We start from the raw sequence: 27,462 nt of genomic DNA, 5'->3' as shown, positions 1-27,462 counted from the left end.
GTCTTTGCAGTCTGTTCAATTGAATATACACTACCGTTCAAAAATTTGGGGTCACATTGAAATGTCCTTATTTTTGAAGGAAAAGCACTGTACTTTTCAATGAAGATAACTTTAAACTAGTCTTAACTTTAAAGAAATACACTCTATACATTGCTAATGTGGTAAATGACTATTCTAGCTGCAAATGTCTGGTTTTTGGTGCAATATCTACATAGGTGTATAGAACCCCATTTCCAGCAACTATCACTCCAGTGTTCTAATGGTACAATGTGTTTGCTCATTGGCTCAGAAGGCTAATTGATGATTAGAAAATCCTTGTGCAATCATGTTCACACATCTGAAAACAGTTTAGCTCGTTACAGAAGCTACAAAACTGACCTTCCTTTGAGCAGATGGAGTTTCTGGAGCATCACAGGTCAATTAAACGCTCAAAATGGCCAGAAAAAGAGAACTTTCATCTGAAACTCGACAGTCTATTCTTGTTCTTAGAAATGAAGGCTATTCCACAAAATTGTTTGGGTGACCCCAAACTTTTGAACGGTAGTGTAGGTTATAAATGATAAATGGGTTATACTTGTATAGCGCTTTTCTACCTTCAAGGTACTCAAAGCGCTTTGACAGTATTTCCACAGTCACCCATTCACACACACATTCACACACTGATGGCAGGAGCTGCCATGCAAGGCGCTAACCAGCACCCATCAGGAGCAAGGGTGAAGTGTCTTGCCCAAGGACACAACGAACGTGACTAGGATGGTAGAAGGTGGGGATTGAACCCCAGTAACCAGCAACCCTCCGATTGCTGGCACGGCCACTCTACCAACTTCGCCACGCCGTCCCCAGGATTTTGCAAATCATTGTATTCTGTTTTTATTTACAATTTACACAATGTGCCAACTTCACTGCTTTTGGGGTTTGCAGAAGTGATCACGAATAGAGGGTGAAACGTTGGAGCAGACGGAAACCGAGAGTGAGGTCGCGTGACTCGGTCACGCTGCAAATGTGGAGCTTTGAGGCAAGCAATGCCGAAATAAATGGTGTTCTCACCTAAATCACGTCCCTGGCCAGCTTGACCAAACGGACAACTGACCATTGAGTAAGTCATTATACTATTGACCATAATGCATGCAGCACATCACCGTACACTACAGTATGCTGTCGAACTAGCTGTGTACAAACGAAACATGAAATGTGGGTTAATACTGTACAGAAATGGCAATATTATTGTTCATGTTTTTCAGTCAGTAAAGATTGTTGTCATATCGCATAGTGTGCATTAAAAACTCAAAAGCCATTCGGCTGCTGACGCAAGAGGCTAATTTATCTCTCGCCGTAGCTAGCTTAAGGCTAATGCCGTAGCATGGTGAAGTGATACTACGCTAGTTCCTCAGTGTTCACTCTTACAATAACAATGTCGCTGCAGCTTGGGGTATATACAGGTTACGGGATGTAAATTAAGTATTGTTGCCGGTTTTTGGATGTATTTTTAAAGTGTTTCAGATGCAGAATGGATTGCTCCCATTAGCTGTATTGCTAGCCACCTAGAACGAGTAGATTATTACAATTTAAAATGCAAAACAAAAACCTTTTATCGTCTTGATTCTCGTTTCTCCAAAACCCTCAAATCTAGACTCTAAACATCCCAGAAAAAAGCTAGTCAGGTTTCTTTTAGACCTCCACCCCAAATCACACCTCACTCCAACCCACTTCTCCAAAGTGGGCTGTCTCAGGGTGGTGGACAGAGTAAAACAACTTGCACTGAGCCTAGTCTATAAAATCCGCTACACCTCCCTGATACCAAAGTACATGTCAAACTATTTCCTTAACGTAAATGACCGCCATAACACAACACCAGGGGGAGTTCCACAAACCACGTTAAACCCAGATTCCGATCTAACAAAGGTCTAAACTCATTCTCCTTCTATGCCACATCAATATGGAATGCACTCCCAACAGGTGTAAAAGAAAGTGCATCTCTATCCTCCTTCAAAAACGCACTAAAACAACACCTCCAGGCAACTTCAACCCTTGACTAACTACTGAACTGTGCAATCTACTAATAAAAGTTTGAATCAATCAATCAATCAATCAATCAATCAATCAAGGTTTGTGAACGATAGGAAAAATTCCCCCCAAAAAAGTGCAGTTCCACTTTAAGCGGAGTCCACAAATGTTTAATGGGTTAAAATTTGGGAAGGCCATTTCAGAAGCTTAATTTTAGCCTGCAAAACCAGTTGTGTGTGTTTGGTATCATTGTCCTGTTGGAATGCCCAATTGTGTCCAAGTTTCAGCCATCTAGCTGTTGAGTATTTAACAGTATGAGTCTCCTAGTGGAGAATTGCAAAGTGGTGACTCATCCACAAAAAGGTGTGTAAATCCATTTCCATTCTCAATCTTTGATCTTTACTAAGTTTGCGAAATACTAACAATATACAATACAAATGATGAGTTTTTGATACATTCATTATATCGTGATAATGCATGTTGATGACTCAATGTAGCTTGGCTCCTCAAATATGACAGCGACAAACAAACATTTTCAACGCAGTGCAGCATATTTGCGGCTAATGTTCCTCCACAGTGCAAATCCACTTCTAAGTCAGCAATCTTTACCTACATGGATGGCAAATAAATTTAAGTTTCTTACTCGTATCATCACTCGAGGACGAGTGATATGTAAACATGCTACACTCCACACTGTAGGACAATATGCTAACTGCTAATGTAGAACTATTGAATTTAAACAAAGTTGGGCAGATTTATACAAATATAGGCATTAACAATACCAAGTATGGTATCAGTATAACGTTGATAAACAAGGTTAGATATGTGTTGTCGTTTTTGGTATTGTTTACAAACTCAGTAAATAAGTCGACACGGGGAGGATATAAGGCAACAAACCAAATTATTTAAATCACAATCCTGAGTTTTTGTCTGATTACAGTTTTATTCAAAAATTAAAACATTGAATACGCTTGAAAATTTTAAGTATGAATAATGGTAGGACCAATATTGCCCTTCTACCTACTTGGTACCTAAATTTGTAGTTTCACCCAAAACTAATGTAAGTATCCAAACAATAAGTGCTTATTAAATTCAAACAACTGTAGATAAGACCATGTTACATTCCATATATTAAAACTGATATACCGTAAATGACGCAATGTGTTAACGCATATGTCAGCAGCGAAATTAGGAGGCTTTGTTACCATTTTTTAAAAATATTACATATATCACAATATACCCAATAATATATTCTGATATATATTTTGATATCACAAGAGGCTGCAATATACTGCATATCGCCGCTAAATTGATTTTAGGCCATATCGCTCACACCTAATTATCAAGTTCTTTGGACTCTCATTGTTCCGAGAATTGGTCCATCTAATGAGTGCTGTCAAAAAGACACAACAAGCTGTAGTCAATCATGATCACAAACAAGGAAATAGGCCAATTTGCCCCACAGTGCAAAGTTTCCCTACTGTCCCTACACTTTTTAATAATGCATTAACCCGATTTTAGTAGTTTCAACAATCCCCTTGGAGGTTTTCCCATGCTTGATGCATTCCAATAAGTTGACTCTTCTGAAACAATCTTTTCCAAGACCAAAGCATCTGTATTTGTATGTTCAGGGTTTCCCCTTAAATGTAACTGAATGTGGCACATGCCTGCCACACCTTAAAAATAAGTGTTTTTACGCAAAAACAAATAAAATAATTATATAATGCATTGTAGCCTTCCAGAAAAAGTCAAAAGTCTGACGCTCACTATTTTTAACTTTTATTGAGAATCTTATGATAACAGCCGATCCAATTCCAATAGGTTTTACCTCCCATGCAAACACAACAACACACAACGGACACACAACACCACTTCCTCATTCTCCACCAATATGTTTGAGATCATGGCAAAAATAAACATCAAATCAAAACCATACAAACATAAAACATTACCACCAGTAGGTTGTTACAGTATGAACTGATATACAGTATATATAGCCTATTATTTGTGCACTATTGACAAGTGATGCACCAAAATTTGGCTACCAAAAAAATACTTTAATCACCAAAGATGCCCGCAATTGTCTTGAGCGTAGTCAGCATGTATGCGATGTGGATGTAACGTTAATATATCCCAGATATAGCAGCGGAAGTAGATCTACAAAATGTGCAAATATTAAGAGTAACAGCGGCGACTTTTAAGGAGAAAAGGTCCAAAAAGTAAGCGAAGCAAGTGTGACGCCGAGCTCGCTGCAGCTCGCGTCTTTCATCGTGGACATCAAGGTATACAAAAGTAGAGTCTCTAAATACGGGTACATTTAATAGTAACACCAGAAAAAGATGCTAGATTTGTAAGCAGCAACAACTAAAAATATAGTAAAACGATATAATTCAAAAATATATGATAATACTAATTAATAACAGAGATTTGCTTTAAATGTATGTATTGTCAAGCTTTAAATGTATGTATTGTCAAGTCGCCACTTCATCGCAGATGAGGTGGCGACTTGTCCAGGGTGTACCCCGCCTTCTGCCCGATTGTAGCTGAGATAGGCTCCAGCGCCCCCCACGACCCCAAAGGGAATAAGCGGTAGAAAATGGATGGATGGATGGATGGATGGATGGATGGATGGATGTATTGTATACATTTGAGCCTTTTAAAAAAAAAAATCATGTCATAGCAAATGATGCAAATTATACAATGACGTCATGGTGACCACGCCCCTAATCACACCCCCAAGGCCACATGTATATTGGTCATCTAGGGCAGTGGTCCCCAACCACCGGGCCGCGGCCCGGTACCGGTCCGCAACCGATTGGTACCGGGCCGCACAAGAAATAAAAATAAAAAAAAATTTAAAAAAATGTTTTATTAAATCAACATAAAAAACACAATATATACATTATATATCAATATAGATCAATACAGTCTGCAGGGATACAGTCCGTAAGCACACATGATTGTATTTCTTTATGAAAAAAAATATATATATATATTTTTATTTATTTATTCCCCCCCCCCCCCCCCCCCCCCACCCCCCCGGTCCGTGGGACAAATTTTCAAGCTACAAAAAGGTTGGGGACCACTGATCTAGGGGAAACCGTGATGTTTAACTAATGAGAACTTACACTCATCGCACAAGTTAGAGTAAAATCTAAAGCAGCTGAAACATATGGTGCATTCTAGAATCTAAAAAAGTCGGATTGTTCTCACCAACCCACGATTTGGCTTTAAAGATGGCGGCTATAGCTCGATTGGTAGAGCGGCCGTGCCAGCAACTTGAGGGTTGCAGGTTCGATCCCCGCTTCCGCCATCCTAGTCACTGCCGTTGTGTCCTTGGGCAAGACACTTTACCCACCTGCTCCCAGTGCCACCCACACTGGTTTAAATGTAACTTAGATATTGGGTTTCACTATGTAAAGCGCTTTGAGTCACTAGAGAAAAGCGCTATATAAATATACTTCACTTCACTACTTCACTTCACTCTGACTGTAGACAATATTAGACATTTCTGTAATATCCAGTATTAGCATTTCTGACTAGTTTTTGTTGCAGTAAATCAGCCATACACATTGTTTTGTTGCACGTTTATATTCGGTCATGTTACTGTAGTGTAGGCCTTCAACTGGCTACATCCGGCCCGCTAAAAGTTTTTAATTTGGCCCGCCGAACATCACCCAAATAGGCTTGATGGGTTAGGTTGCTCATGTATGCAGTACTCCCGCCAACCCACTGGGGGCAACAGCGAAGCATATGTGTCACAATAAAGCAGCAGTGGGGGGAGTAGAAAAAGACTACTCATTCAGTCCTGAAAAAAAATCTAAATAAATTGTGAAAATATGACTTTTAACAACGACTGGATAAAGTATGAATGTTCTGCCCCGAGCAAGTGCTGGAATCATAGTTTCCTGGCAGATCTTTTAAGTGACGGACAGTGTTCGAGACAAGAAGCAAAAATGGTAGAAATCCACAAATGTAAGCTACATCGCAAAACTTGGTCAAATCTTTTTAAGTATATATTGTGCAAAAATATATTGCATTGAAATTGCTGGCTTCGTGATGTGTTTTGTATTCATGGTGGTGTTGTTTTTTAGTGTAAAAGTAACTCTGGGCGATCAGAGCTCGTTTAATACATGTAGCGCTAAATTTGACCAGTCGAGAGTAATAACGCTACAACCTTAGGTTTAACTGTGATAAGTTACATACCGGTACATTGTGTGCAATGTTTTTGTTTTTTTTTGCAAATATTTGTATTGAATTTTACAGTTAAAATCACATTTAACAGTCAAAACCTTCATACACACATCCACTCATACCCACTCACATGCACACTTGAGGAGAGAGGTGCACTTAAACTTTAACAATTCAAGGTTTACAGTATAAACATTATTAGAAAAGATACCCAGATATTGTATATATTTATCCATCCATCCCACTCTGGCTCAGGATCAGCAGGCTATCCAGACCATAGCAAGATGGATGAACATTCCTCGGCATCAAGGATCCTCAGGAAGTGATCCCAAGATCACCTCTCGAGGACCTCTCCACCGTTCACACTTAAAAAAGAAAAGGAAAGTCACAGAAGTTGATCAGATGTAAAACAATACAAAATAAAAAGTCACAAAAAATAAATAAATAAATAAGCAAGTAAACCGTGGGAAGGCCATATCAGAAGTAACAAAAAAAAACAATAGTGTAGGATCAATACAGAAAATAATAAAGATAATAAAAAAGGAATACAGCAACAAAAAAGATGGCAGTTTTTTTTTTTCTTTTTTTTTCTTAAATGTCTAAATTATGATTCAATATATGTCAGTAAAGGTTTCCAGGTTTGTTCCCATTTATTCATACTTGGAGAGTTTATAAATCATATTCTTTCAAGAGTCATTACATTCACAAGTTCATTTAGCCAGTTCCTGAAGTTGGGTGCAGATGGGCTTTTCCAGTCTTTGAGAATGAGTCTTTTGGCCAAGACCGTCCCGAGCAGCAACACAGCTTTAATATATTTTGGAAGTTTTTGTGTTTCTGAAGACCACCCAAACAAGATAATATCCCTGTCAGGGACAAGTTTTCTCTGATATACCCCCGAGTAAAAAAAGAAAATGCTGGACCAAAATGATTGAATAATTGAACATTCCCAAAACGAATGAGACGATGATCCTTCAACAGATTTACATTTATCACAAAGTGGAGATGTATCAGGATAAAATTTGTGTAATAAGACTTTGAGTAGTAAAAACGATGAATCACTTTAAACTGTATGAGCCTAAGTCTGCTGTTAATTGAGCAATTGTGAATTTGAGAGAGTGTCCGTTCCCATTGCTGTTTGGGTATTGTTGTTCTTAGTTCCTGTTCCCATGCTCTTTTAACACCGTCTGCTGATGTCATGGGCATAATGAAGCAGCTGGCAAATTTGGCGATAAGCTTTTTACTTGTGGGTGATAAATTTAGTAATTCTAAGAGAGGGTGTTTTTCATTTACCAGCTGAGACTTTGAAATGTTTTATTAATAAATTTGTTTGCCTGCAAATAGCAAAACCAACTGAATTGGGACAATTTGAATTTGATTCGCAATTGCTCAAATGATGCAAGACTGTCCTCGACAAACATGTCTTTTATGCATTTAATTCCATTCAAGTACCAGTTAAAAAAAATTCTGTCTGTTATCGATGGAATAAATGCATGATTGTGAGACATTGGTGAATACATAGTTACATTGGAAATATTCAATTGTTTTTTAATTTGAGAAAGAATTTTGATAGAATGTCTTACTACTACACTATGGCTTGTTGATTTAATAGAAGAGACTGGTTTAGTAAAAAGTAAAGATAGCAATGATGTGTAAGGTTTAACTAATGACTGCAGTTCCAATTTCAGCCACAAGGGAGAAGAATTAAGTGATTCATTCTTTGGGAACCCCATCTTCCAATAGGTCAATGCGTTCAGATTTGATGCCCAATAATAATTTTTGAACATTGGGAGACCCAGCCCCCCTTCCTTTGTAGATCTGAATGAGTGCTTTTTAGATATTCTGCGTTTTTTATATCCCCACACAAAATCTAGAACTAAAGATTCAAGTTTTTTGAAAAAATCTGCAGGAATTAGAATTGGTAAATTTTGAAAAAGGTAGGTAAATTTTGGCAGGGTAATCATTTTGACAGCATTCACTCTACCCAACATAGAGAGGGGTAGTGTCTTCCAATACTCTATACTCACTTTCAATTTCTCAAAAGCTTCAGTAAAGTTCAATTTTAGTAATGATTCATAATTTTTAGATATTTTTAAGCCGAGATAGGATATATAGTTTTCTGCAACTTTAACTGGGTTTTGACTGATCTTTACATTATCTCATAGGAACATAAGCTCGCTTTTGGACCAGTTTATTTTGTAACCAGATATTTTACCAAAAGAGTCTACATATTCTAAAAGAAGTGGTAATGCAATTTCTGGCTCAGTAAGTGTAACAAGTACATCATCTGCATAAAGTGAGATGAGACTCTCTGATGTGCCCACTGAAAATCCCTTAATATTAGAGTTCATTCTTAAACCAATAGCCAGTGATTCTAGGGCCAAATTGAAAAGTAAGGGCGAAAGGCAATCGCCCTGTCTCACGCCACGATGTAATTGAAAACTATCCGATATTACATTATTAGTTATGACATATGATTTTGGTGCAAAATAAATTATTTTAACCCATTTTATAAAATTTTCTCCGAACCCTAATAATTTGAGAACATGAAATAGATAAGCCCACTCATTTTAATCAAAAGCTTTATGAGCATCCAGAGTCAGGACGGCTGCCTTTTTGTTTCCTATGCAGTCCGAGTACAACAAGTTCAATAATCTCCGTACATTGCCGAAAGAAGGTCTGTCGGGGATAAAAACCAACCTGATCCGGATGGATAATTTCTGTTATGTGGTTGCTTAACCTTGTTGCGAGTACCTTAGTTAGAATCTTATGGTCTAGATTGAGCAGGGAGATAGGTCTATAATTGGCTGGATCGAGTGGATTTTTTCCCTTTTTTGGTATTATACATATATGAGCTTCATACAAAGAGCTTGGAAGTTTATTGTTTACGAAAGAGTCATTTAACATTCTTAATATTATAGGGGACAGTATTTCACTAAACGCTTGATAAAACTCTGCACCAAATCCATCTGGACCAGGGCTTTTATTCACGGAGAAAGATTTCAGTGCTTTTAGCAGTTCTTCAGTTGAAATAGTATTGTTTAAAGAATTCTGATGGTTTGGACTCAGTTGAGGTAGATTTAATGGAGTAAAAAAATCATTTAAATCATTAACCGATATAGCTGAACTAGATTTATATAATTCTGAATAAAAGTCTTTAAAGACATTGTTGATATCCTGTAAATATGTACATGTTTCACCTGTTTTTGAGCATATTTTGTGGATAGCAGCTTTAGCTTGATCTCCTTTGAGCTGTCTAGATAGAAGTGTTTGTGGTTTATCAGATATTTCAAAATGTTTTTGTTTATTTTTCAGTAAGAGTTTAGATACTTCCCCGTGAAGAAGAGAATTGTATTCATTTTTCAGTTTCAGCATCTTATTATAGTCAGACTGCAAAAGAGAATTTATATGAATTTCTTCCATTTCTTTAATTTCTTTTTCCAGTTCTTTATGCTTTTCTTGCTTCTTTGTTTTGAGCTTTCAAATGAAATGATATATCCTCTCACAGTAGCTTTAAGGGCTTCCCACAATATAGAGTCTGAGACCTCTCAGTTATCATTCACCTCAATAAACTCTTGGATAATCTTGTTCATATACTCTTTAAAATCTTCATATAATAATAATATTGGATTAAATCTCCATTTTGGTTTGGTTTTATGGAGATCAATTTGGATCTGCATACTCATAGGGCTGTGATCTGAGATTACTCTACTGTGGTACTCAGGATTACTGACATTGGATAGAGCAGAGGCTTCTACTAAAAAGTAATCGATTCTTGTGTAAGAATTGTGTACAGTGGAGTAAAATGAATACTCCCTTTTATTAGGATGTTTTGTTCTCCATATGTCTATGATATTTCTTGATCTCATAAGATTATTAATGGTTTTAGTTGAGTTAGCAATTACATGAGATTTAGTTGACAATCTATCTAAAGTGGGATCCAAAAGGCAGTTAAAATCACCACCAATGTAGATATGAGAGGAGTTATCATCAGGAAGTAGACCAAAGACTCTATGATAAAAGTTTGAGTCATCTGTGTTTGGTCCATAGATATTCAAAAAAGTTACTGTGTGCAATGTTTGATGTACTCTAGATGTTGTTTAATTTCTATATGCGTGGACATATGTAGTTCAGTGAATGTATTAACACTAAACCTTTTATTTTATTTATGTAAAATACACAATATACATTATTTATGTAAAATACACAATGGACGCTACACTTTTGTCATGTTTATTTTATGTTTTACATTTTCAGTCTTACAATTTTAAATGAAAAAAAAAAAATTAAACTGAGGAAAAAAAAAAATTCAAAATAACATAAATCCCCAACAAAACTTCTGGAGCTTTTGTTTCTTCATACTGTTAACAAACTGCACACGCTGGAAACAAGACTTTCAACTTTCGAGGTTAATGGAACGCGCCTAAAATCCCCCATGAAGTAATTATCGAATGGAAGGCTCTTACCTATTTGCTTTGTGACTTTTTTAGCAAAAAATATTTGTGGAAAATTTGTTATCTTAACTGTAACACTTGAAAGTAAAGTCACTGAGGATGAATTTATCGATCAACATAAATAAATAAGGAGAAAACAGAATTTCTTGACAGGCGTAAAAGATTGAGAGAGTTGATTTTTTATCACGGAAAGCGAGACGCGAGTAGTGTATCGACAAATAGCCCTTAATTCAACTTTCAAAGAGTCATTACAACGTTGCATTTGCTGACATTGATGATAATTAGGACGACCTTTTCAATAATAAAACACAAATCAGAAAAACATTATGAGGGTTCCTTCTCTTCACGTTTCACGCGATTCTGCATAATGTTTTAATGAGGCATTTAGGGGCCTGAGAGTGATCTACTGAGAAAGTCTACAATGGCAATCAGCAGCGAGTGCGGCAGCTGTTGGGCAATTAAAAAGCCAAATTACCCTCAATCAACACCATTTACGAGCGCAAGTAAATCTCAGAGCAAATAATGATGAGAGAGATCTGTTCAGACAGCTCTCATCTTGATAGGAATTAGAGACGCATCCAAATCAGGAGCGTGGTGCTCTCTTAAAACGTTTACACACACAAACACCACTGCAAAATCTTGAAACCTTGAATATAGACACACACTTCACCTTGTCTGTGTTTTTTTTCTTCTAGAAATGAAACTGTGACGCATTAGCTTGCGCTCCACAATGCACGACGTGATGAACGGTAATGACTCTTTTACAGTGTCCGCCATTGTCTACGGTGAGGTTACAGCCCCCCAGACATAACTACACCAAGAACAAAATACGAATGTGACCTGAATGCATCATTGGCGGATAATAACGTAGTTGTGATAGGAGACCATCTTGCAATAGGACCACACAGAATATAATAAATAAATGATAAATGGGTTATACTTGTATAGCGCTTTTCTACCTTCAAGGTACTCAAAGCGCTTTGACAGTATTTCCACATTCACCCATTCACACACACATTCACACACTGATGGCGGGAGCTGCCATGCAAGGCGCTAACCAGCACCTATCAGGGGCAAGGGTGAAGTGTCTTGCCCAAGGACACAACGGACGTGACTATGTTGGTACAAGGTGGGAATTGAACCCCAGTAACCAGCAACCCTCCGATTACTGGCACGGCCACTCTATCAACTTCGCCACGCCGTCCACAAACATCAGAAATGTTAGTCATTATCATGCTGGTGGTACATTAGCAGTACCGGACAACTGGACAATTTTTTTTACTCTCACGTAAACATTGAAGGCCTACTGAAAGCCACTACTACCGACCACGCAGTCTGATAGTTTATATATCAATGATGAAATCTTAACATTGCAACACATGCCAATACGGCCGGGTTAACTTATAAAGTGACATTTAAAACTTCCCGGGAAATATCCGGCTGAAACATCGCGGTATGATGACGTATGCGCGTGACGAAGTCCGAGTAACGGAAGTTATGGTACCCCGTAGAATCCTATACAAAAAGCTCTGTTTTCATTTCATAATTCCACAGTATTCTGGACATCTTTTGCAATTTTTTTAATGAACAATGAAGGCTGCAAAGAAGACAGTTGTAGGCGGGATTGGTGTATTAGCAGCGGACTACAGCAACACAACCAGGAGGACTTTGTTGGAGCGCTAGCCACGCTAGCCGCGCTAGCCGCCGACCTCACCTTGACTTCCTACGTCTCCGGGCCGCCAAACGCAACGGGTGAAGTCCTTCGTCCTTCTGCCGATCGCTGGAACGCAGGTGAGCACGGGTGTTGATGAGCAAATGAGGGCTGGCTGGCGTAGGTAGAGAGCTAATGTTTTTAGCATAGCTCTGTGCAGTCCGGTTGCTAAGTTAGCTTCAATGGCGTCGTTAGCACAGCATTGTTAACCTTCGCCAGCCTGGAAAGCATTAACCGTGTATTTACATGTCCACGGTTTAATAGTATTGTTGATTTTCTATCTATCCTTCCAGTCAGGGGTTTATTTCTTTTGTTTCTATATGCAGTTAAAGCAAGATGCTATCACGTTAGCTCGTAGCTAAAGCATTTCGCCATGTATTGTCGTGGAGATAAAAGGCACTGAATGTCCATTTCGCGTTCTCGACTCTCATTTTCAAGAGGATATAGTATCAGAGGTGGTTTAAAATACAAATCTGTGATCTACAATAGAAAAAGGAGAGTGTGGAATCCAATGAGCCAGCTTGTACCTAAGTTACGGTCAGAGCGAAAAAAGATACGTCCATCGCTGCCTCTCAAGTCATTCACTGTAACGTTCCTCATCTACGAATCTTTCATCCTCGCTCAAATTAATGGGGTAATCATTACTTTCTCGGTCCGAATCTCTCTCGCTCCATTGTAAACAACGGGGAATTGTGAGGAATCCTAGCTCCTGTGACGTCACGCTACTTCCGGTACAGGCAAGGCTTTTTTTTATCAGCGAGCAAAAGTTGCGAACTTTATCGTCGATTTTCTCTACTAAATCCTTTCAGCAAAAATATGGCAATATCGCGAAATGATCAAGTACGACACATAGAATGGATCTGCTATTCCCGTTTAAATTAAAAAAAATCATTTCAGTAGGCCTTTAAAACGTATTTCGATATTCGTTCCTACATTAAATCGTAGGCCTGAAATGTGTCCTTCCCATTTTCTAACTCAATAGCCACGTGATATCCTATCCTATATGAACAGTTCCTGTGTATATGGACCCTGAAAAAAATGATCTGATTATGACGTGCATTTTCATACATCGCACCTTAAATCGGAATACTTTGTTAGGTTCTGCGCAAGTCAAAATAAACGGAAATTATTTGTGCTATGGCGCCACCTTGCGGATGAGTTTGCTCACTGCAGGTGCTAAAGAAGCATTAGACTTCCACTATTAAACATGGCTTTGTGCATTTCTGCTTGTCCGAAGTTATCACGGTATAATTTCTGTTCACTACTTTTGTTTTATCTCTCTTTTTGAAATGGAGGTGTTCTGTGCTTTTTATGTTGTGATTATGTATGGGCGAGCGCCTGGTGGCCGGGCCTGTCCCCATGGGGCCCGGCCGGGCACAGCCCGAAGAGGCAACATGGGTCCCCCCTCCAATGGGCTCACCACCCATAGCAGGGGCCATAGAGGTCGGGTGCAATGTGAGCTGGGCAGCAGCCGAAGGCAGGGCATTTGGCGGTCTGATCCTCGGCGACATAAGCTAGCTCTTGGGACGTGGAACGTCACCTCGCGCTTTGTTGCCTTAACAACAAAGCGCTGCGGGAAACCCTGATATATATATATTCCGAGCGCGATGATGACATGTTATCTAAGGAAAAATATATTTTTAGACAATATGATTTGCCTGGGCGGCTAGAGAGACAGAGAGTAACAAGCGGTAGAAAATGCATTAGAAAGGACAGATTTAAAAAAATTATAATAACAATAAATAAAAATAAAAAAAATAAAAATTTAAAATGTTTAACTTGGGACTTCCCGCGGGCTGGATTTTGGACCCTGGCCCCTGGTCTAGATCCTTGTCAGCATGTCTGCGATGTGGACGTGATTTTATATATATTGGCGATATACCCGCGGACAGCCATCTACAAAATGTGCAAATATTAAGAGGACAGAAGAAGATGGGAAAGTCCAACTACAGCAACAGCACAAAGAAAAGTGGGCATGCGTCGATCTAGACGGCCGCTACTGCAGTTCGCTCCGTCTTTGTCTTTTGTCTTTGTTCTTTGTTCGTTTTGTACTTTTTTATACTTTTACATTTAGTCTACATTTACTTTTTATCTTGTCGTGCCCTTCTAAAAATGCAGTTTAGAAGTGTTTTGTTCGTCCTACTGACGGTAGGGCACACTACTGAAGAGCTCAGACGGACAACAACAGTGGAGAGGCTCTTTTATCTACACCAGGGAACAGTTGTTAGCGACACCAGTTATTAGCATACAGCTAACAGACCCGGCGCTAACTAACCAGATCCCGGAGGAGCTAAAAAGGACTTATGGAGGTGCTCGTGGCTGTCGAGGGAAAGGGAGACGCTCGAGACAGAAGAGGGCTGAAGCGTCATGGGTAACGTGCGGTCTCTAGCAAATAAAATGGATGAGTTGTCTGTGCTTGCCGGTAGTCAGAAAGAATATCGTGAGTGTAGCCTAATGTGTTTTACTGAGACGTGGTTGCACGACGATGTTCCGGATAGTAATGTCTCTATAAACGGGTTTCAAACGGTGCGCGCTGACCGGGACCGAACCAACGGCAAGCGGGAAGGAGGGGGCTTGCTTTGTTTATTAATAAGAAATATTGTCATCCCGGTCATATCACAATAAAAGAGCGCCACTGTGACCCGAATGTAGAGATGTTAGCTGTAGGACTCAGACCATATTATTTGCCCAGGGAGATTCAGCATGTTATTGTGATGGTAGTATACATCCCCCCCTCTGCTAACGCTGCAGCTGCCAGTGACGTCATCCACAGCTCGATAGCCAGACTACAAACCAAGCACCCGAAAGCTCTCATCCTCATCTCGGGAGATTTTAACCATGTTACTATGGACAAATCACTACCCAACTTCACTCAGTATGTCAGCTGCCACACCACAGGAAATAAGATACTGGACCTGCTGTACGCAAACATCAAGGATGCGTATAGCTCCATACCACTACCAGAACTGGGCCGGTCAGACCACAACCTTGTTTACCTCAACCCCTGTTATGTGCCTCTGATCAAAAGACAGCCTGTGACCAAAAAAACAGCGAGAAGGTGGTCAGAAGGGGTCCAAGAGACACTACAGGGCTGTTTTGAGTTAACTAACTGGCAGGTGCTCATGGAGCCTCATGGAGAGGACATTGATGGGCTCACAGAGTGCATCACTGACTATATCAACTTCTGTGTTGACTTAAATGTCCCATCAAGGATGGTCACCTGCTACCCAAACAACAAGCCGTGGGTGACCAAGGACATCAAAGCCCTACTGAATGAGAAGAAGAGGGCATTCAATGCTGGTAACAGGGAGGAGGTGAAAAGAGTTCAGGGGCTGCTGAAGACCAAACTCAGGGAGGCCAAGGAGAACTACAGGAGGAAGCTGGAAGGGAAGCTGAAGGACAACATGAAGGCGGTTTGGAGAGGTATGCAGACCATCACCGGCCTCAAACCATCGGGCCGGTTTGAGGCCGTTACCTAAATATTAGGGCTGTGAATCGTTGGGCACCACACTATTCAAATTTATTCGAATCTTGGAGGTAATGATTCGATTCAGAATCGATTCTAAACGATTCTCAATTCAAAATCAATACTTTTTTTAATAACATTGGGTCATACTTGCCAACCTTGAGACCTCCAATTTCGGGAGGTGGGTAGTGGGGTGGGGGGCGTGGTCTGGGCTGGGGCGGGGTAGTGGTTAAGAGGGATGAGTATATTTACAGCTAGAATTCACCAAGTCAAGTATTTCATACATATACATATATATATATACATATATATATATATATACATATATATATATACATATATATATACATATACATATACATATACATATATATATACATATACATATATATATATATATATGTATATATATATATATATATATATATATATATATATATATATATCCTGAAAATATGCAAACAAAACTGTGTTTAGATAATTGATACTTCAAACTTGCATAAATAAATCTTAAGGAATATAACATAACTTGGCTTCTGAGAGCTTCAAAATGTAATGAATAAAATGCTAAAGTTGTTGATAAACAAGCAATTATTTTAATAATTAAATATGGTCATTTTAAATGAATTATTATGATCATTTAAAATTATTTTAAATATGTTTATTTTAATGTATAATTCTATGGCTGGATGTAATAAGGAGTCAGAAAAAATACAATTAGAAATACAATTAATTTTGATGTTTTTAGCAAAATATAGTAAAAATGTATTTAGTTGGGTTTTTTTTAATTAATAAATATATTTATTTTTAGGTAAGATAAACATAATAATACAATTTATCTCTAGTCAGGATGATTTAGTTCTTGTCACCCTGTCCTCCCGTCTCTTCCCCAAGGATGGCTCCATGAGCTGGGCAAACGCCTGGAGATGCCCTACGTCAACAACACGTTCGGCGGCCCGTCGGTGCGCAGCTCGTACATCGCCGCCCTCTACTTCACCCTCAGCAGCCTGACCAGCGTCGGCTTTGGCAACGTGTGCGCCAACACGGACGCCGAGAAGATCTTTTCCATCTGCAACATGCTCATCGGCGGTATGCCGGATGCCTCGTATGGAACAACGTGATTGGGCAGGCACGCTGTTTATATCGTGGGAAAGCGGACGTGAAAAAAAGGCTGTCCTCACTCAGGTCCGCATGGAGCTGGAGGGGGCGTGGCCTCCAGCTCCGGCTGAAAATCGGGAGATTTTCGGGAGAATATTTGTCCCGGGAGGTTTTCGGGAGAGGCGCTGAATTTTGGGAGTCTCCCGGAAAATTCGGGAGGGTTGGCAAGTATGCATTGGGTGCCAGGTTTATGATTAACTACATGACTCCATAAAATAGATAACAGCTCTGATCCATTTCTATATTACTTAAAAGAAAACTGTTTTTTCTTAGCGGCGTTTAGACGCACGTCAACATGTCACAGAAACGCAACGTGCAACAATAGATCAATTCCCTTTATTTCTTTTGTTGCCGTTATTGGCGGATGCAGAGACAGTAAGCGAAGAGCAGGTGAAAACCCTTTTATTATGGAAAACACAAAAGTCATGCATCAGAGAAGTACACGGAAAAAGCAACTAGGCACAGGAAGCAAAGGAAAAGCTATGCAGCACATTGAGGTGCAAAGCAAACATGATCCAGCATCCTGATTGGCAACTAGGGACAGGTGAGGGAGCCAGCACTCAGACAAGAGAAGTGGTGGAGCCAAACAGGAAGTGGTAACATAAATAAGAGCACTGGACAGGAAATAATACAGAAAGCAAAGAAACTAATAATAAAGTACAAACAAACAGTCATGTTAGAGTTTTGTTTAGCGAGAGTATGGACAACTCGGTTTCAAGCGATTTCCTTAATCATTGGTCAAAAGACACTCACGTGACTATAGGGCACTACCAGTTTGAAGCTGAAGCTAAGCGACACTGCACTTCCTTTTTGGACATTTCTTTTAATTAAAGAATGTTTGCCGTGTAAACATGCCCTGTTGTGCGGCATGGGGATGCCCCACTCGCAAAAAATGCGGGAAGCAATTGCATAGGTTTGCCGCAACCCAGAAAGGACAAAAATATGGGAAGTGAAGGTTTGCCGGGAAGTCTGGAGAGCCAATAACAACAATTTCTTGTGCGAGGCAAGCAAGCATACATACACATGGGAAACATGGTATATTGCACTCAGCAACAGTGAATTAATACACTTTGCCTGACAAAACTTTGCTTCAAAATTGCACCTTTTCTGCACGTGTCACCAATAATCCAAATTAAACTAATGAGTATCGCAGTAAAAAGCAGCAATAGTTCAGTATTCAAGGTATTATGGTGATAATGAAATCAGGAGGCCATGACTCACCAAAAACCTATGAATAATATTCAAAAGTAAACGCGGAACAGGCATACATAGCGCAGTGATGACAAACAATACACCACTGGTGACATACTTTGCACAAAGTCATAATTTCTACATAATTGTTGGTTCAAAGCTAATGAGGATTTTGGCAGAATGAAAGTAACACGTTTATTTGTATTTATTTATTTATGTTGGATCTGAGCCGAGGATATCCTTGTGGCTTGTGCAGCCCTTTGAGACACTCCTGATTTAGGGCTTTATAAATAATCTTTGATTGATTGATTGATTGATTGATTTTTGGTCGTTGTGTATTTTCTGACGTAGATTTTGCCGACGGGAGTGTGTTAAAGAGCCGCTGGTCACTTAACACTGCATGAGTATAGCGGCAGAGTGCATCAAAAACAGCCGCAAAATTGCCCCAAAATGATTATACTACATTGACAAAATAAAAGCATGTTTTATTGTAAGTTTATGAGCTGCAGTACATTCAGAACTATATTTAGACTTGTTTTTTTGGTTGATTTCGTCAGGAAAACTAACGTCAGAACGACCCATTTGCATGCTTCCGGGCCCAACCGCACACGTCCTTGGTACCAAACATGGCGCCTGTTGTTTAGTTGTCCATACTCTCTCTATACATGACTCAGGGTCATGTGAGACCATGACAGTGTATTGTTCAAAAGTCACAATTGCCGTTCTCCCACGTAGCTTAGACATACTTCAGGTTCACGTCTACTGCGCTAAGCCTTCTTGGAAACATTTAGCAACATATTGGCGTCCTCACTTTCCAGTTTAAAATATATTTAACCTTCATTCATCCAGGCTAAGGTAACTGAGAACAGATGATTTTCCTTTGCAAATACATATTTACATGACAAATATTTTGAGGTGTGATGATAATCTTTCATCATATTTCATTTACCAACAAAATAAAATCACCCCTTTAGATTGCTCTCAACAGCTCACAAATGCTCTTAACATGCGGGGGTAAATTCATGTTCATTTAAGATGGAAAACCACTTTTTAAGCGTTAAACATACGCAGAGAATGTCTGCAACTTGTTGATGACAGAGCAGACAGCGGTGCTGTTTATTCCTTTAGTTATTATTATTATTATTACTATTATGAGTTATGATTAATTAAAACTGAACAGTAATTTGACATTAAGCGCTGAGTATGTGCTTTTATTGCCATTTAGTGTCTACTTTTAAGTCTGTGTGGTATAAAACGATTAAAACTTCAATACAGTACTTATTTTCCAATTGTTGCAAAGATTACAAGGAACGCTTAAAACAATAACACATTCATAAAAACACAAGTTCCTCAAAAAGCCACCGTGATTTCGGGCAAGTTTAGGCCACAACAAAGACCAAAAAGCCTGACTACTAACTGCACAAAATATTAAGTACCACGTTAATGGACAAACACTAAATAGTCACTATGCTATGACGTAAATACTTTATTACATAATCTCGCAGACGTATGCAGTAGTTATTGCACAATAACTGTAGTCACCTGTCATTACCATCTTACAGCATCAGCACTCAGAGGCTGTCAGCATGCCGAATTCTCAGTAAAAGTACGAGTTGTAATCGCCATTACCGCAATACTAGAGGAGTATGAAGTAGCCTTTGCCATGTTATTGCAGACGTACCCTGGAGTTCATACACTAGTACTAATGAATCCTACACTGCAGCAAAAGTACTATGCCATTAGCACTCTATTGCTTGGGTATTTGTTAATCATCATTAAAATTTCCCAGAGTACTCACAAGTATTGTATAAACATTTTACAGGCATTACCATACACCCAAGAACTCAGCAGCATGAATACCATTTGCATGAGTGTCCTGTGCTCATTACAGAACATTCAGTAGGAAATCTTGCACATGTACACATATCATACGACAGGACATACATTTACTCACAGGCAAATTTGATGCTACATCCACATGCTATTGTATGTTGCAAAGGTGCCCACCAAAATCCCTTTTGTTATCAATAAAGTATAATGATCTAGATCAGTTGTTCTCAAACTGTTTTTCACCAAGTACCACCTCAGGAAACCGCTGGCTCTCCAAGTACCACCATAATAACCAACATTAAAATAAAGTAGCGTAGTAGGACTGAGTATTCACTAAAAACAAGACAGAGGTTTTATTTTAACAAGTGTGTTTAATATTTTTGACGACTGTAACATTACGCCGAATTTGAACAGTAACACTTTGTTTGAATATAAGAAAATAAAATACATTACTTAAATAATGAATCAAATACAATCAATAGCACATAAAAGGTAAATAAAGATTGTGACAAAACTTAAAAAGGTTTTAAAATAATTAACTTAAAAATGTTAGATTTTCTTGTCATTGGTTGATAAGATACGGTATTTTGGATAGTTTTTCATGCTTTTCATCATTTCTTATTGTATTTAAATTGTAACAGCCTTGGTCATATGTTATGTTCCACGGATGTTGTGGTTTCCCATGGCCTTGAAGGCATCATTGTTACATGCATTTTTCTCTGCCAATGTTCGTCTTTGTTTACATGTGTTCTGCGTGTTGATTGGCTGGGAGGCTGGGAAAGGGCGAAAGTAGGTAGAGAATGTAGAGAATGTGGAGAACATTGGATTCACACGTGTGTGGAGTGATAGAATTGACAAAGTAAGACGTTTCAGTTTGTGTCTTAATTATTTTGGCGTTGACTACGGCCTACAGTGGTCGCATTGTAACGATTTCCATTGAAGGCTGATAAACCTTTGATAACAGTTTGAGTCCCGTCATTACAATATTTAATTAATTATTTGGTGTACTGTACCACTCCATGGAGCCTGCGTATTATACCACAGTTTGACAATCACTGATCTAGATATTGCATGAGCATTTTCATCAATATCAAACTACTGCATTGAAACTAGTATAGTAACTTATACTGCACACGACTGCCTATTTCTCAAGCACAACTAATGACTGTGCTCTTGCAAGTAGCCGTGATCGTTAACCAAACCATTACGCGAGTACATATGAACATGAAAACTCAGTTGTCAGATTGAGGTCAATCAATATGGTCTGTGTCTCAAACACACCTTGCACACTTAGGCCCTGTTAACACTGCACGCAAAACCAGATTTTTTTTTACCCTCACGTGACACAGATCGGATTTTCTTTCCCAGTCATAACGCTCCGAAGTGCTTCAAATCTAATCTTTTCGCATCAGAAGTTAGTCCAAATCCGATTGGAATCTGATCTTTTCAAATGTGACTTCAGTCTAAACGCAACGTGACCTGAATGCGACCCGACTCGTAAGTGACTTTTTCGTCAGCTTTGAACTATTCGTGTGCGCGGAAATAGACGCAGCACGCCATCGGAAGTGATACTTCATCCCGAGGTTTCGGTGAGCAAAGTCTATTTTCGACGGCCGAATTTTCGGTGTATCACAAGTCAATATTGCGCAAATAATAGGCTACATGTAATATATGAATATATATTTTGATTCCGAAGAAATAGCGATTGTTGAAGGACCGGACTTGACGCTGTGGCGTATTTGCTTACATGTGAGTTGAAAAATAAAGCTAATGTTGATCCACGCTGATGTCCGTGTCTCCTCTACTCAACAGCCATAAAAAGATTCGAACCCTCCCAAATATATTACACTATTTATACATACACACTAGTGTTGTCCCGATACCAATATTTTGGTACCGGTACCAGCACCAAAATTATTTCGATACTTTTCGGAATTTTCGGTACTTTTCTAAATAAAGGGAAGCACAAAAAATTGCGTTATTGGCTTTATTTTAACAAAAAAATCTTAGGGTACATTAAAAATATGTTTCTTATTGCAAGTTTGTCCTTAAATAAAATAGTGAACATACAAGTTCTGTACCGAGGATGTCGTTGTGGCTTGTGCAGCCCTTTGAGACACTTGTGATTTAGGGCTATATAAATAAACATTGATTGATTGATTGATTGATTGATTGATTGATTGATTGATTGATTGATTGATTGATTGATTGATTGATTGATTGACAAGACAACCTGTCTTTTATTAGTAAGTAAGCAAACAAAGGCTCCTAATTTAGCTGCTAACATATGAAGTAACATATTGTGTAATTTTCCAATATATTATTATATTCCATTATATTAAGGACAAGTGGTAGAAAATGAATTATTAATCTACTTGTTCGTTTACTGTTCATATCTGCTTATTTTCTGTTTAAACATGTTCTGTCTACACTTCTGTTAAAATGTAATACCATGTAATAATCACTTATTCTTCTGTTATTTGATACTTTACATTAGTTTTGGATGATACCACAAATTTGGGTATCAATCCGATACCAAGTCGTTACAGGATTACATTTAAAGTCCTCTTGTGTCCAGGGACATATTTCCTGAGTTTATAAACATAAAATATATTTTGAAAAAAACAAAAGCAGATGTTGTGATGCCAAAAAATATCGACGTAATCATAGTAGTATCGACTAGATACGCTACTGTGCTTTGTATCATTACAGTTGATTAAAGATTAAAGATTAAAGTACCAATGATTGTCACACACACACTAGATGTGGTGAAATTTGTCCTCTGCATTTGACCCATCCCCTTGGGGAGCAGTGGGCAGCAGCGGCGCCGCGCCCGGGAATCATTTTGGTGATTTAACCCCCAACTCCAACCCGTGTTGCTGAGTGCCAAGCAGGGAGGTTATGGGTCCCATTTTTATAGTGTTAGGTGTAGATCCACCAACGGCGTTTGTTTACATTTTCACGTCGGTGAGCTACGGTGTGTAGTGAAGCATGTTTAGCTTCCTCGTCCTGCAGGGATGATACTTGTAAGAAACGTACTTTATTTGTCGCCATGGAGGCGAGGATTAGTGATTTAGAAGTAGCTAAAACACTGCCGACCGGGGCTGGACTAGCTAGCTAGCCATGTCTTAAAGCACCTCTTCCGGTGGGCGTTTCAGTGTTATAACTTCACCTTTATCGTTATGGGTGGGTGACCGGTACTTTTCAGAGGCGATATAGTACCGAATATGATTCGTTAGTATCACGGTACTATACTAATACCGGTATATCGTACAACCCTAATATATACACAATCATACGTTATGTTACTTTAGTTTATTTTCAAGTAAAAAACAATCGTTTTTAAAGTGTTTTGACCATATTTATAGTGACAACTTTTATTTTATTTTGTAGTAGTAGTAGTAGTAGTAGCGGGTTAGGGCATGCGCCTCACAATACGAAGGTCCTGAGTTCAATCCCGGGCTCGGGATCTTTCTGTGTGGAGTTTGCATGTTCTCCCTGTGAGTGCGTGGGTTACCTCCGGGTACTCCAGCTTCCTCCCACCTCCAAAAAATGCACGTGGGCATAGGTTGATTGGCAACACTAAATTGGCCCTAATGGATAGATAGATAGATCGATAGATAGATAGATAGATAGATAGATAGATAGATAGATAGATAGATAGATAGATAGATAGATAGATAGATAGATAGATGGATAGATAGTACTTTATTGATTCCTTCAGGAGAGTTCCCTCAGGAAAATTAAAATTCCAGCAGCAGTGTACAGAATTGAGATCGAATTTAAAAAGTAAATAATAAATAATGGGGGTTAGAGATGTCCGATGATGGCTTTTTTGCCGATATCCAATATTCCGATATTGTCCAACTCTTAATTACCAATTCCGATATCAACCGATACCAATATATACAGTCGTGGAATTAACATTATTATGCCTAATTTTGTTGTGATGCCGCGCTGGATGCATTAAACTATGTAACAAGGTTTTCCAAAATAAATCAACTCAATTTATGGAAAAAAAATGCCAACATGGCACTGCCATATTTATTATTGAAGTCACAAAGTGCATTATTTTTTTTAACATGCCTTAAAACAGCAGCTTGGAATTTGGGACATGAGGAGGTTGAGATGGGCGGGGTTGGGGGGACAGGGTTGAGGTGTGTGTGGGGGGGGGTGTATATTGTGGCGTCCCGGAAGAGTTAGTGCTGCAAGGGGTTATGGGTATTTGTTCTGTTGTGTTTATGTTGTGTTACGGTGCGGATGTTCTCCCAAATTGTGTTTGTCATTCTTGTTTGGTGTGGGTTCACAGTGTGGCGCATATTTGTAATAGTGTTAAAGTTGTTTATACGGCAACCCTCAGTGTGACCTGTATGGCTGTTGACCAAGTATGCATTGCATTCACTTGTGTGTGTGAAAAGCCATAGATATTATGTGACTGGGCCGGCACGCAAAGGCAGTGCCTTTAAGGTTTATTGGCGCTCTTTACTTCTCCCTACGTCCGTGTACCACTCCGTACAGCGGCATTTTAAAAAGTCATAAATTTTACTTTTTGAAGCTGATACCGATAATTTCCGATATTACATTTTAAAGCATTTATCGGCCGATAATATCGGCAGTCCGATATTATCGGACATCTCTAATGGGGGTATATATTATTGATTTGCATCCCCATAGTGCAGTGGTTCTTAACCTGGGTTTGATCGAACCCTAGGGGTTCGGCGGAGGTCAAGACACACCCATTACTTATATACACATCGTGTAAATAAAAACTTTTCCTTATCGGCGTATTACGGATACGCCAACAGCAGAAGTCACACTGATTTGCAGGTGTGTAATTTGTTGTGAATTTATGCACTGTGTTGGTTTTGTTCTTTGAACAAGGTGATGTTCATGCACGGTTCAATTTGTGCACCAGTAAAAAAAACATGGTAACACTTTAGTATGGGGAACATATTCACCATTAATTAGTTGCTTATTAGCATGCAAATTAGTAACATATTGGCTCTTAACTAATCATTATTAAGTACTTATAAATGCCTTATTCGGCATGGCCTTATTATAACCCTAACCCTCTAACCCTGGCCCTAACCCTCTAACCCTAACCCTAACCAAATAACTCTAAATTAAGTCTTTGTTACTTAGAATATGTTCCCCTAGTGTCCAAAAAACTCTAAATTAAGTCTTTGTTACTTAGAATATGTTCCCCATACTACAGTGTTACCAAAAACATATAACTTTGTCTTAAATTTGAAAAAAAAACAACATTTAATGTTTCACTAAAGAAGGGTTCGGTGAATGCGCATATGAAACTGGTGGGGTTCGGTACCTCCAACAAGGTTAAGAACCACTGCCATAGTGTGAATGTGAGTGTGAATGTTGTCTGTCTATCTGTGTTGGCCCTGTGATGAGGTGGCGACTTGCCCGAATGCAGCTGAGATAGGCTCCAGCACCCCCCGCGACCCCGACAGGGACAAACGGTAGAAAATGGACGGGTAGTAGTAGTAGCGACTTACTTGTTCATTTACGTAATCCGGTCAACTTTCTTTGTTTTGCGCATGCAAGTGACATGGAGGCCACATCGGGGCCTGTGCGCGTTTACACTGGAGTCTGATCACATTCTACTTGCAGTGTAAACAGTCAAGTGGAAAAAAAAAATAAAATCAGATTTCGAAAAAATCAGATTCGGGCCATTTTCGGGACGGTATAGCTCGGTTAATAGAGCGGCCGTGCCAGCAACTTGAGGGTTGCAGGTTCAATCCCCGCTTCCGCCATCCTAGTCACTGCCGTTGTGTCCTTGGGCAAGACACTTTACCCACCTGCTCCCAGTGCCACCCACAGTGGTTTAAATGTAACTTAGATATTGGGTTTCACAATGTAAAGCGCTTTGAGTCACTTGAGAAAAAGCGCTATATAAATGTAATTCACTTCACTTCACTTTGGCCTGCAGTGTAAACGTAGTCTTAGGCCACTATCAAGGTGTCCCCCCCCAGGGTACTACTACACCTGCCAGCGTGCACAAAAGCATGTTGGCCCAGTGGGTGTGTTCTTACCCACACATCGCCATGCTCAACATAAGGTCAAATCAATATGAACATTATTATTTCAACATGATATTTCTTTTTTTCTTTTTATGCAGATACCTTTCTGTGGTGTCGTGCCAACCAAACTTGCAAGGTGACATAAAGAACTCTCTCCCTCTATGCATCTCCTCATGCATTTGCATGCACAGGACAGTTGCAAGTGTATGCTGTTCACCTGAGAAATGGTTTAAATGTCATCCACACACCCATCATTAGCATAGAAGTTTACTTTGTCAGGCATGCATTTGCTTGAAAAGGACGCCACCATGATTGCCATGCATGCAAATTGTGCCATTTTGGTTGGCAGATTACACTTCATGTGTAAATAAGCATTATCACGTGACATGTCAAATTGCCAGTGCGGACTACTCACCTTGACACCTGAACGCCGACGGGGGTTATTATTATTTTTTGGGGGGGTGCACGCCGGTTCAAGAGCTTCCAGACGTGCGTGTCTGTCCTGCACTTCCCCCGGTGTGTGTGGACTCGACGACAAAAGCTCCGGGTGGCGTCTGTCGGCTGTCACCGGGTCCGCATGCTCTCTGCTCGGCAGGCGTGTCGCTGGCCGCTGGTGTGGCGTGTGGTCACCCGGCTGTCATGGAGGATGACTCGGCCCGCTGTCCGCGTCTGACTCGGATGCACGAAGACCAGAAGGAGATACCCACCGGCTCGACTGACATCCCTCCGCCGCTAATTCGCCGGAACTACTTGCGACGCCGACCGAAGCACCGACTTCATGCACCGAATTCACGCACCGCTATAGGAAAAAGGGAATCAAAGTAACTAGTCCCTAATATTCCTACGATCATTTATACATCTGTTCAGTTCAGTTTCGGTGTATTTCCAACATGCATACGATACAATGTAATGCATCACACGTTTCAAGTTGTTTCATTACAGCACGTCCGAAAAGGAGTAGGAAGAAACTGATCTTATTTAATCCTACTCCTTTTCATACCATAGCAATTGTGTCCTATTCCCTTGTTCTCTGTAACACAACAGTGAACAAATAAATAATCAACAAATAATATACCGTAGTAAGTAAACAAATATTAAATACATACATTATATTTGTCTCAATAAATAAAAATCAAAAAACAAACAAACAAAAAGGTTCAAGATATTCACCATAATTCGTGTTATGTGTACTTTCCGAACACTTGTAGTTTGAACAGTCTCTCAAACTGAATCATTTTGGTGCTTTGTTTGATTTCTTTGGTTAATCCATTCCATAATTGAATTCCACATACTGATATGCTCAGGTTTTAAGTGTTGTACGAGCATACAAATGTTTTAAATTAGATTTTCCTCTAAGATTATATTCCTCCTCTTTTGTTGAGAAGAATTGTTGTACATTCTTGGGTAGCAGGTTATAGTTAT

The 27,462-nt window shown here is 39.3% G+C and overlaps 1 protein-coding gene across 5 annotated transcripts in view; it reads right to left on the bottom strand.

Annotated features, from left to right (window-relative positions):
• Nucleotides 1-26,772, bottom strand: part of LOC133654230 (forkhead box protein J3-like) — a 296,340-nt gene extending 269,568 nt beyond the window's left edge. For 3 of the 5 annotated variants that reach the window (XM_062054407.1, XM_062054408.1, XM_062054410.1), the window contains exon 1: nt 26,456-26,772. The gene's annotated coding sequence lies outside the window, so the exon portion shown is untranslated. Of the gene's footprint in view, nt 1-26,142; nt 26,429-26,455 lie in introns of those variants that run through there. The other 2 variants (XM_062054406.1, XM_062054411.1) reach the window with 2 other exon arrangements.
• Between the last annotated feature and the right edge of the window lie 690 nt (nt 26,773-27,462).

Source organism: Entelurus aequoreus, linkage group LG07 (genome assembly GCF_033978785.1).
Source record: "Entelurus aequoreus isolate RoL-2023_Sb linkage group LG07, RoL_Eaeq_v1.1, whole genome shotgun sequence".
Classification (NCBI taxonomy): Eukaryota; Metazoa; Chordata; class Actinopteri; order Syngnathiformes; family Syngnathidae; genus Entelurus; species Entelurus aequoreus.
Note: the sequence above shows the minus strand (reverse complement) of the source record. Positions and strands in the feature narration are given on the sequence as shown.